General features: G+C 42.3%; 1 protein-coding gene, 1 non-coding gene and 1 pseudogene across 5 annotated transcripts in view; 1 reads left to right on the top strand and 2 right to left on the bottom strand.

Moving 5' to 3' along the window:
* Window positions 1–12,529, top strand: part of KCNMA1 (potassium calcium-activated channel subfamily M alpha 1) — a 992,499-nt gene that overhangs the window by 97,350 nt on the left and 882,620 nt on the right. The window lies entirely within an intron of this gene.
* LOC142429004 (U6 snRNA-associated Sm-like protein LSm3 pseudogene) lies at window positions 1,087–1,392 on the bottom strand (annotated as a pseudogene).
* LOC142430014 (U6 spliceosomal RNA) lies at window positions 2,575–2,681 on the bottom strand. The gene has a single exon (XR_012780505.1). It is a non-coding gene; the product is annotated as a U6 spliceosomal RNA (small nuclear RNA).

Raw genomic sequence — 12,529 nt, forward strand, 5'->3', positions numbered from 1 at the left:
GCACTAGAACCCTTCTTCCAGGAAGCCCTGGGGAGCATCGCTCTCACGGGGAGCTCGCCCTCCTCCGAAGAGCTGAGATCACAGGGTCAGTCCTCCTCTTTGACTCAGTAGATGGCATTTTTAACAATAGCAATCTCAGCGCTACAGAAATTGAGGAGAAAGTACAGAGTTTCAATGTCTGTATTATCTGTGTTTAGATAGTGGATTATGCCAAGGACTGCTAGCTGAAAGATCAGTAGATCAAACTAATCAGCCACTCTGCGAGAGAAAGACGAGGCGTTCAGCTGCTGTAAAGATGGACAGTGTCAGAAACCGACAAGGGATTTTACTCTGTCTTATAAGGTCTCTGTGAGTCAAAATTGACTTGATGGCAGTGAGTTTTTTAAAAAGTGGATTATGATGTAAGAGCCCCCAATAAAAGTATTTAATGAAAAAGTGATATATCTCTATGTGTCTCACTTCCCTATACAGGTGTTCTAGTTGATGAACCGATATTGACACATTATCATTAACTAAATTATCTGCTTTTCATTAGGGTTCATTCTATGTGCTATGCAGCAGCATGGCTTTTGACTGACTCATAAAATGCCATTGCTGTGTCATGCTAAATAGTTCTCCAGCCCTTAAAGTGCCATGCACACTCTAGGCGCCTCTCCCCTTTTTCTATTTATTATTATTTTTATTAAGTAATCGCTTTATTGGTGGCTCTAACAACTCCTATTACAATTCGTACATCAGGCATATTTCTTCCACATGTTACCATCATTCTTCTCTAGACAATTACTTTCTTTATTTTCTTTTATTTTTTTTACTTTTAAAAACTAAAATAGGAAAAGAAACATTTATTTAAAGAAAAAAAAGTCCCAAAATTATTTGCTGAAAACCCCCTGCATTTTTGTGATTACATTTATTGGAAGGGTGGGAAAAAATTAAAATGTCATTTGGTTTGGGGCAACAGACCGACTTATTTCAGGAAAGGACGAATCCTTGGTTACTTCTGGGCATCAAAGCTTATGTAGGTTTTTCTTCGGAATACAGCCTCCATTCAGGAGGCTCCTCTCTTCCCCTCTGAACAGATGCTGGGTTTCAGCCAACTCTGAGCGGAGGGGCAACAAGCACACCGTCGCCCCGCACAAAGAGCATTGGAATATTCCATTTCGTTGATTTATATATCTCTTCATATGTCTCTTCATCAATTTCTATAGTAGTCACAGTTTCTTCCACATCTCCCAGTATCATATTTAAATGCTGATCATAAGCATGCAATCTTCCTCGAAGCTCTCGGTCATTTCGCATTTTCACATCAACGCGTTCATCCAGGCTGAGCCGAATGAGATCCAGAGGCTCCTCTACTGTGTTGGTAGATTGTTGCTGGTCCACATCATCCGCCATGCTTCAAATGCGGAGCCTTTCCCCTCCTTTCGCGAGAAGACCCCTATTTTCTTTTAATTAATTAATTTATTTTAATTTCTATTGAACCCTCGTTATCAGGCCCCCCCTCGTGACCCCTTGATCGATGATAAATTATTATGTTTTCATATCTCACACTGACCGCTGTCTCCCTTCCCCATGGTTTCTGTGTTCTCCCCCTGGAGCGGGTGTGTGTGTGTGTGTTAATCATTATGATTGGTTCCTCCTTCCTCTCTTCCCCCTCTCCCCTTCTCCCTCTCCTTCTGGAATCACTATTCCCATTCCTGCTGCTGGATTGCATGTGTCGTGAGCTGTTACCTCTTATCTGTAACTGTGTACAAGCTCCAGTCTAGTCTGAAGTGAGAGGCAGCACTGGGGTCTTGATAGTTGGGGACGAGGAAATCTCAAGGAACCAGAGGAATATTGTGTGTTTCATCGGTGATTTACTGCACCCTGGTTGACTCTCCTTCCCCTGTGTCCCTGTGGGGCATGTTCCATGGTCAACAGATGGCCTTTGGGTCTCTGCTTCAACCCTTCTCGTTCTCAACAACATGGTTTTGTTTGTTTGTTTTTTTATGTGGATGTCTGGAAAGCACCGGTCTCTGTTTTTACAGTTTTGCCTTTTCTGTAATGTCATATGGTCAGAATCATACAATATGCAGCATCTTTTGGACTGTTTTTTTTCACTTACCATTATCCATGTAAGGGTCCTCCATGTTTCTTCATTGCTCGACACCTCATCTCTTTTGCTCTCTGGCTCCATTGCATGGAGGCACCACCATCTGTTGATCCATTCGCCTATTGAAGGGCATCTTGGTAGATTCCAATTTTCACGAGTTATGAATAAAGCTGCTTTTAGCATGTACTTGCAGGTTTTCTGCATGAATGAAAGCATTCAATTCATCCGGATGAAATTGTTCTTCTCTTTCAGTTACTTATTTTCTGCCTGCCAGTTCAGTCTTTTTAAAAAGAAATTTATTGGCACGTTATGCACACATCATACAATTCAATAGTTCAATCATATCAAGAAGAGTTGTACATAATCAATTTTGAGAACATTTTCTTCTTCCTTGTACTCATAGTTATTCATGCAATCATTGTGTTTTCTGAGTGTGGCAAAATATACACAACAAAACATTCTACAACTCAACATGTATAATTCAGAAAAATGTGGTACGCTTCACGAATTTGCATGTCCCCCTTGCACAGGTGCTATACTAATCTGCTCTGTAGCATTCCCATTTTAGTATATGTGCTGACAAAGTAAGCACATAGCATCATATTATTTATTGGTAGTATCTCTTGGATTTTATCCTCTGAAAACACAACACCCTGCCTGGCAGTGCACAATATTATAGTAAGAGAAATGTGTTTACAGTGAGTGTTTACATCATTTATTCTCTGCTTCTGCCGGGACTGGGAATATCTGTTTGTAGTATCTCTGAGGTGGGAATTGGCTGGAGTTAGAAACGATAGATGGAAGGCTGAACAGGGGCTGGGCACAGAAGGCAATTGAGTTAGCAAGAGAAATGTGTTTTCATTGTGCCGTGGCTCTGGAGTACATTCATATCCACAGTTCCGCTTGAGGCTCAGAATAACCATAAGTCGTAGGCAGGAGAGATGGGCTGAGCCCCCTTTGACAGTGGTAAGGGATTTTCCCCTAGGTACACTGTGACAATGCCAGAATTGGGTCTGAGTTCTTACCATGTGTGCCCCAGAACTCAGGGAATGCTGGAGGACATTGTTCCCTCATCCTTTGGGACTACCTGCATGTGAGAGTGGGTTGCAGAAGAATAGGACGGAGTTAAGCATCAGTGGAAGGAAGAGGAGATAGAGGAGGTTTGCTATGGACTTGGAAGGCACATGGAGCAACTGGGTACCCTCCAATTGTTCTCATCCAGAAACGTCTACTCATTCTCTGCTCTGTGGATATGGAATATCTGGAGGGTGTAAGGTTGTAAGTGGTGATGGGATTCAGCTGGTTCCCACTGGATGAGCAGAACGGATGCCTAATTTTTTGTTGAGTTTGGTGAACCAGTTGTTAAAAAGGCACTTCTAATCAGGGTTTTCTCTGAGGTGAGTGGTTGGGGAACCATCCAATGTGGAAATCAGAAATTTTACATTCTTTACACCTTTTAAATCTTCATCTGTGCAGCAGCGTATTCTGTGCTCCTGCAGTAATGTTCATTCCATCGATAGGTATCAAACATGAGAATTATGCTTATCATGTATATGTGTTCATTTAATAAAATTTGTTAAACTTTTGATGAAATGCTTCATTTTTTATTGTCTTCAGTTTGTTACTTCAGTAAACAAACATATGACATAAAGAGAAAAAGTGTTGAACAACCAGTGTGTGACACACTGTCATTCCTTTCAGCTTTGTGCTAATCCCAAACTTCCAATGAGATATTATGAATGAATTATGCGATTCCTGAAAGTGTTCAAAGAGCTGAAAATATTCTCAGAACCATTGCTGTGAGTTCAGCAGAAGCAGAAAGGGGTTTTTCAGAGATGAACATGATGTGTTCAGAAAAGAGCTGTCACCTGTTTCTAATATATCAAACACAATATCTATTGTCTAATTGGCCTACAGGAGCAGTATCCTACTCCTACAGAGAAAAGATGATTAAGGATAGATCACACAGCTGATGATGCTCAGATTAAAGCTAAGAATTATTGCAAGTGAGCATGCCAGTCAAGAAGCAATATAGCTATATCTGAAATAATAGTTTTATTGTTTTCTTGGAGGGTCCAGTATTCATATTTTTTCAGTCATATTTTAAAATCCTTTCTTATAACTAATCTAGTTTTGTGTGCCTCCTTAATTGTTCTTATTTGTTAACTGTATGAAATACCATATATACTCAAGTATAAGCTGAGTTCTTTCAGCACATTTAATTAATTAATTATCTTTTGGTTACTTGCTTTTCTTTTTCTTTTTTTTACATTTTATTAGGGGCTCATACAACTCTTATCACAATCCACACATATACATACATCAATTGTATAAAGCACATCTGTACATTCTTTGTCCTAATCACTCTCAAAGCATTTGCTCTCCACTTAAGCCCTCTGTATCAGGTCCTCTTTTTTTTTTCCCCAGCCGTCCCCGCTCCCCCTTCCCTCATGAACCCTTGATAATCCACAGATTGTTATTTTGTCATATCTTGCCCTATCCGCTCATGTGGATCCTTGTAATCAGTTTATTGGGGGGCTCATAAAACTCTTATCACAATCCATACATACATCAATTGTGTAAAGCACATTTGTACATTCGTTGCCCTCATCATTCACAAAACATTTGCTCTCCACTTAAGCCCCTGGCATTGGCTCCTCATTTTTCTACTCCTTCCCTGCTCCCCACTACCTCAAGAATGCTTGATAATTTATAGATTATTATTGTTTTGTTATGTCTTACACTGTCTGATGTCTCCCTTCACCCACCTTTCTGTTGTCTGTCCCTCAGGGAGGAGGTTATATGTAGATCCCTGTAATCGGTTCCCCCTTTCTACCTCCCCTTGCCCCCCACCCTCCTGGTTTTGCCACTCTCACCCCTGGTCCTGAAGGAATCATCTGTCCTGGATTCCCTGTGTTTCCAGTTCCTAACTGTACCAGCGTACATCCTCCAGTCTAGCCAGATTTTGTAAGGTAGTATTAGGATCATGATAGTGAGAGGGTGAGGAAGCATTTAGGAAGTAGAGGAAAGTTGTAGATTTCAACGTTGCTACACTGCACCCTAACTGGCTTGTCTCCTCCCCATGACCCTTCCTTAAGGGGATGTCTAGTTGCCTACAGATGGGTTTGGGTTTCCATTCCGTACACCCCTAATTCACCATGATATGTTTTTTTTTGTTCTTTGATGCCTGATACCTGATCCTATCAACACCTTGTGATCACACAGGCAGGTGTCCTTCTTCCATGTGGGATTTGTTGCTTCTGAGCTAGATGGCCACTTGTTTACCCTCACGCCTTTAAGACCCCAGATGCTATATCTTTTGATAGCCGGGCACCATCAGATTTCTTCACCACACTTGCTTATGCACCCGCTTTGTCTTCAGCGATTGTGTTGGGAAGGTGAGCATCATTGAATGCCAGTTTAATAGAACAAAGTATTCTTGCATTGAGGGAGTACTTGAGTGGAGGCCCAATTCCATCTCCTACCTTAATACTAAACCTATATACATATGCACATAGATCTATTTCCCCATCCTCATATATAAATATATTTACTTATGTACATGCCTTTATTTAGACCTCTATAAATGCCCTTTGCCTCCTAGCTCTTTCCTCTATTTCCTTTTACTTTCCTCTTTTCTCACTATCATGCTCAGCCTTCATTTGGGTTTCAGCAATTCCTCTCGGTTACATTACCCTTGGTCACGCCCTACCAGGCCTCCTACACCCTTCTTACCACCGATTTGGATCACTTGTTGTTATCTTGTCCCTGGGTTTGTTAACACCACTTCCTTTCCCCCACCTCCCCCTCTTCTATGTACCCCTGGACCCATCGGTCCTATTTGATTTCTCCTCCAGATTTTTCATCCAACCTATCTTATTTAGACAGATCTGTGGAGATAATAACATGCACATAAACAAGACAGAGCAAAGCCAAGCAACATAAGAAAACAAAACAACAACAAGCCAATGACAAAAACAACAACAGCAAAACAGGAAAGAAAAGCTTGTCGTTAGCTCAAGGACTGTTTTTTGGCTTTTAGGAGTGTTTTCGGGTCGAGTCTGATGGGATGCCAAGTCCTGGCCCCAAAGTCTATTTTGGTATTCCCTGGGGACTTCATTGCTCTGTTCCCCTTGCTGTTCTGTTGCATGCCTTTAGTGTTTTGTCTCGGTGTAGTGGGATCAGATCAGGCGCAATTCCCACACTGTGTCTCCAGGGTTGTCCTCCGGAGGTCTATGGGTCAGTGATGGATGTCGTGTCTCATAGTGGGGCCGGCCATATGGTCTTCTCTGTGGACTGGCTGCTCTCATCAGGAATATCATCCTTAAGGCTTGGTGGGCCAGGGTGTGCTCCACTCGCTCTTCCTCCCCCTTCATTTACTCCAGTCTGCTCTGATCAGATATGCCCCTCTCCACGTAGTTGGGATTGGGGCTTGCCTCTCAGACCTCTTTAGCACATTTTAATTTCAGTTTTTGTGGTAAAATTAGGTGCTTTGGTGGATATTCAGTTCAGCTATACTTGAGTAGATTTGGCAATAAATTACCTTTTGGTATGCTTTTAATACCTAAAATCGGCAGTGACGAGCTTTTAAAATATTTGAATTTCACCATTGTGTAAAAGCTTGAAGATGGCAGTGTTTGGAAAGGATGGATAAGAAGAGTGAATGCTGAACAGGGTCTGGCCACAAAGAGCAGTTAAACAACTTGTCCCCGGACCAATGTGGCTTCTTGGGAAGATGAAAACCACTTAGAGACGAGGAAAAGTTCCGTGCCCCACCATTCTGAACCCTTCACAATGACAAAGTTCTTTAATGTAGTTAGTACGTAGTAAGAACACTGACAGAACGTAGAATTCCAATCCCCTTCCCTCTATTGATTTTCAGACTTGCCACACCTGGAAGGTTCTACCCCTATGACTGCTAGCTGGCTGCGGAGCATGAGCTTCTAGAAGCTTGGGTGTTTGGTGCATCTAGGTAATATATCTATATCTGTCTAATATGTGTATATATATATATATCTATGAATAAAATAGGTTTCTTTATCCTTGGCTTGAGCCAAAAATAGTTAAACTTTTTTTTGGCTCAAGTTGACAAAAGAAAAGTCAGCTTTGGGCTAAGAGCAAGAATGGAAACTTTCAGAATATGAGAAAATGCTTCCCTTCCCCCACTCCCTTCTGGACAAGGGATACTAAGAAGTTGTAATAGCAGTTTGGTTTAAACCTCAAGTATGAAGATCATTGAAGTATTGCTTTCTTTGTACTATGATCCTTATTAAAATGCTGTCTTTACTGAAGTGGCCCTCTCAGCACAACGCAGGACACATAATACAGGAGAGACTCATGTTATAGATGACAAGTCAACCATTGGACTATCCTTTGATGAAAATCATCTGTCTTAGACTCAGCTCAGCTCAGGGCAACCCCACTTATATCAGAGTAGAACTGTGCTCTAGAGGGTTAATTTCTCTTTTTTCGGAAATACATTGCCAAGCCTTTCTTCGGAGGTGTCTCTGCATGGGCTTGAACCTCTAATCATTGCATTGGTAGAGAGCATTTTAACTCTTGGACTAGAAAAGGATGTAGTCATTAACATGAATTGAAGCTGCAGCTTCTACAAAGATGGTTTCATTACATAATATGCAGGTTAGTGTTCCAACTAATTAATTACTAACGCTCTAGATTGAATAGTGGCAAATGTCCAGGGAAAACTGCCAGGACTGGGGTATTACATTGAGAAGTAAAAATAAAGATGATGACAGTTAAGCATTTTTATTTTTAAGAAAATTGAGGCTGTACTTGACTCCTGTAATTAATTTGGAATGATATTGTAGCTAAAACTTTGTGTGTTTGTGACAGTCTATTTTTACAGTTCAATATTATTAAGGTATGAAGGAACTGTTTTATGTATGCCAATTTTACTGTTTCTGCCAACATCATCCAGGGAAGTATACATTTGTGCCGCAGACTGCTTTGAATGTTAATTCTAAATCTAGATGCCGCCTCCAATACATGTTGAAAACAGTTACATAAAATTCAGGTGCTTACTCAAAAGCGTGAACGCCCATGAGTTGGGCTCAGTCACTTGTGAAAATGTGGGCAGCTGAGACTCTTCTTAGACTGCCAGGATTGTTGGAGTGTGACATGCCAGCTGTAGGCTGGCTCTCATGTGCATTAACATATATTGATTGAGAAGAATTGGCAGAAAAAGATAAATGACCATTACCAAGTCCCCAAAGCTCCAATCTAGGACACCTGATTTTAACCCTGGTTTTGACACTTATTAGCTGTGTGATTTTGGACAAAATGTTGTAACTGGTTTCCTTGTTGGTAAAATGGAGATGTTGACTCTCTAGGGTCTTTACAGCGTTACTTTGTAATGAAAGAGCAAAATTCAGATTCAAGTAAGATATTTAGCGCTCTATTATTTGGACTGTTGTAGTCGATTACATATTGGAAAGCATTCACTACTGGTGGAAAAAATAAAGACAATTACTCTCAACTTTGTGAGTGACCACATCAGCTGAGGTTCTAATCCTGACTTTGCATCGCAAACAATTAAACTTACCCTGACCTCTGTCACCACATGTGGAAAATGGAGCGATTCAGAAGTAGTATTGCCAAGGCTGGGTTGTGAAATCTAGCTGTATGAGTCTTTGCTATTTTTCAGCTATGTGATCTTCAGTAAGTTGTGTAGCTGTTCTGCTCTTAATTCATTACCTGTAAAAGAGGAATTATGAAGTTAGTTGCTGCCAAGTTGATTCATACTGATGGACAATAGAACAAACAATACAACAGATCAACATGTTGCCCAGTCCTATGCTGGCTTCATGACTGTTGTCATTCTTGAGTCCATTGTTGAAGTACCGTCCAACCTAGGGGACTCACTGCCCAACACAATGGCATATACCATTCTGGGGTAACCCATAGGGGTTTCAATGAGCTATTTTTAAACAAAAAGATAGCCAGGCCTTGCTTCTTAGTCTACCTTAGTGTAGAAGCTCTACTGAAAACTATCCAGCATGGTGACCCTACTGGTATTTGAAATACCAGTGGCGTAGATTCCAGAATCATAGAAACATCTACTCCACCACAGTATGGCAAATAGACCTACTTTATCAAACTCAGGTGAGATTCAGTGAGTCAATACTTGTAAAACGAGACTAGAATACATGCTGTAAAAGTGTTATCTGTGTAGGTGTGTTCAGTATTAATATATACTCCTGCACTGTGGGATTTTATTATGCACTGAGATATGCATGTTGAGCCCAAACATAATACTTGACAAATACTTAATGCTCAATGAATGTTGGCTCTTTCTATCTGATCTGATTGGAAAAATAATAGTTCTGTTTGAGGTAGTTCCTCTTCTCTCTCCTGTTGGATCAAATGGGTTCCTATAAATCACCAGGAGGAGCCTTTTGCCCGTTCCAACCAGCTCTTGGTTTCTTTCTCCTCCTCTCTTTATCCTTCCCTTCCCTGCTTTATCTTCCTCCTTCCACCTCTCTCCTACCCTCTCTTTCCCTTTCTCTCAATAATTCTCTCAATCAATATCAATGTTTTTCTAATCTCACTCCCTCCTTCGCCTTTCTATCTTTCTCTTACCTTCTATTTCTTCCTTTTTCTCTCAATCAATTTTATAGTTACCCATCAATCTCTCGCTCCCCAGCCCCTCAGTTTTCTACTGTCCAAGGACGGACCTCCTTGGAGGCTAGTAAGCTGCAAAAGAGCAGAGGCATCACTTGAAAGAAATGTATGTAGTTGGTTGTTTCAGCTTGTGGGAGACCCTCCTTAGCTTAAGGTTTATCATGACTGTGGAACCCTTAGAGTTCTTGGAGTGGAGGCAACACTCTCCCATCGTGTAGCAAAACAGTACATGGGGGGGGGGGTGTTCTCCCAGTGTCTTAACAAAGGCTTTCCATTCGAGGTCACTGGATCATGCTGTAGCACCATCATATGGGCACAATTTACCCAGCCACTGGCACCCAGTTGATTCTGACTCATAACAGCCCTATAGAGAGCTTCCAGTGTATAAATCTGTACGAGAACAGAACACCTTATTTTGATCCCGAGGAGCCCCTTGTGTGTTTGAACTGTACCACCAGGAGGGTATTCACACCCTTTAATCATCCACAGTGGGTGAAGGGAGGCATCAGTCAGTGGAAGATATGACAAAATAATAATAATTTATAAATTAACAAAGGTTCATGAGGGAGAGAGGTGGAGAGGGAGGAGGGAAAATGAGGAGCTGATACCAAGGGCTCAAGTAGAAAACAAATGTTTTGAGAATGATGATGGCGACAAATGTACAAATGGGCTTGACACAATGGATGGATGTATGGATTGTGATAAGCATTGTACAAGCCCTCAAAATGATTTTAAAAAATCATCCCCAGTGTTGGTATCAGCACAGTTCTGGGACACCTTGTGTGAGGTGCCAACCTTTGAGTTGCTAGGCACGGGAGATCTGGGGCATTTGTGGGCCAGGATGATGTCAGTAGGTACAGCACAGCTCAGGGCAGGAGCTGTCTGCTAATATGTGAAAAGTATTACGGTATTTTAACACCTGGTAGACTGCACCAGTGTCTACATCTTAACTGCAGTCCAGGGTATAGGCCTGTTGCCCTAGATTGCCTGAGATAGTTAAGGTTTATTGTGCCAACCTGGCCGATAAACACATGTGTGATTAATTGAAAGGCAAGAGACTTTCTTGTCTCTTGCTCTTTGATCACCGGATCAGTGTGCGGCTGCTTTGTTTGTTCTGTGCCTCCATTTGCAAGCTGCACTACCTGTGGGACACCTAACCCGTGGACTGTGTCGCTGTAACTTGAGGTTCCTTCAAGACCTGCTTCGCCACGCTACTGGAATGTACATCTCTTGAGCTGGGGACTGTCAGACCCTGTCATCTGTCTGACTGTTGGTGACCTGCCTTGCTGTTTGCTGCCCGTGGCCGGATAGCCTGAATTGCTCTATGGAGGACTACCCTGCGGCCCTCAAGCCTTGAAAGACTGCCAGTGTATTAGCTGTCTCACAGAAGTGAGTTGCACTGAGCCATTTGTAATGCTTTATAGATTAATTGTTTATTTCTTATGCTATCTATCTAAATATATATAAAATATTAGTGTGCTGGTCTTGTTTCTCTAGCGAATCCTGTGTCTAACATATTGTCCTAAAGTGACCGCTATGCCTTTCCACTCTGAACCAGCTAGTGGTTGCCAAGAGATAGGCTGACCAGTGTCCATGAGAGTGACCAGCCTACTGGGGTCAAAATAAGCCAGCATTTCTTCTCAGGTAGAAAAGGTGGAAGTGTGTCACTGGAGAAGCACTGGCGCCTAAACGTCGATCCACCATCTATATTCCCACTGAAATCTTCTGGGCTGTGACCACTAAAAAGAACGAATGTCTTACTTGAAAGTGGTATTGCTTGAGATGATCCCAAGGCCCAGCAAATGTACCCAGTGTTCGGTGCCAAGGCACCTGTTTCCATGGCTACTTCAGGGTCTCTACCTTTGGAGTTCATTTTATTCTTTCTCTCCTCTTGCATTTGGGAGGCAGGTGGTGCTGGGCAGAGCTTTGGGGATCCTGGGACTGCATCCAGCAGTGCTCTTGGCCGGCTCAAGGGCAAGGCTTAGTAGGCCTGACTCCCTTTCTGGGGAGCTCTATGCACTTTTACCACGGGGGCCTGTTCTTGGAGGAGCCCCCGTGGCACAGCGGCCAAACGACAGGTGGACACTTTTAACCGAGGGAGAAAGACCTGCAGATCTGCTCCCATTGCCATATTAGGTTTCTATAGATTGGAATTGATTTGATGACAGAAAACAACGTATTCCCTTGGAACCGGCCGGAAACCAGGGCTTCGTCTCACTCAGGCAATGTCAGCTGATAGGCGCCTTCTACGACTCTCCAGCACTGGCTTCAAGCTGGCGAGTTGATGGGCGGAGCTTTCAGTTGTTCTCTTTCGGGGTCTAGATGGTTCTGTCACCCGCCCCTCTTTCTTGCGATGAAATGCTCTGAAAACATGGGACGGTGAGTCTAACAGCATTGCTAGTAGGGTTCTAGTTCATACATGGGTGGGTTTACTCCAAACAAAACATGTGTACACGTGTCTGTCATCGGTGGCTGGCTGTAGACGATTCTCTCGGCAATACACTTACCTTAGTCTCCTTAAAAAAATACAATGAAGTCAGCGGCTTCTAAGGGGATGTATTCTTGGAGCCAATTTAAGACAGAGTGATCAGCTCAGAAGTTCATGGTCTTTCAGGGTCCTTCCTCTTTTTATTTCCCTTCTGTTTCATCACGTATCATGCACGCCTTTTCCAGTTTTGAATGAATCTGAGGTGATTGAAAGTGCCATGGCTTGGGTTGGGCACACCGTGGCCTTTACGGTGGCATCCCTGCTGTTCAGAGCTTTGTGGAGGTCTTGGGTAGTAATGCAATGCACGGTTT

This window comes from Tenrec ecaudatus, chromosome 16 (genome assembly GCF_050624435.1).
Source record: "Tenrec ecaudatus isolate mTenEca1 chromosome 16, mTenEca1.hap1, whole genome shotgun sequence".
NCBI classification, from domain to species: Eukaryota; Metazoa; Chordata; class Mammalia; order Afrosoricida; family Tenrecidae; genus Tenrec; species Tenrec ecaudatus.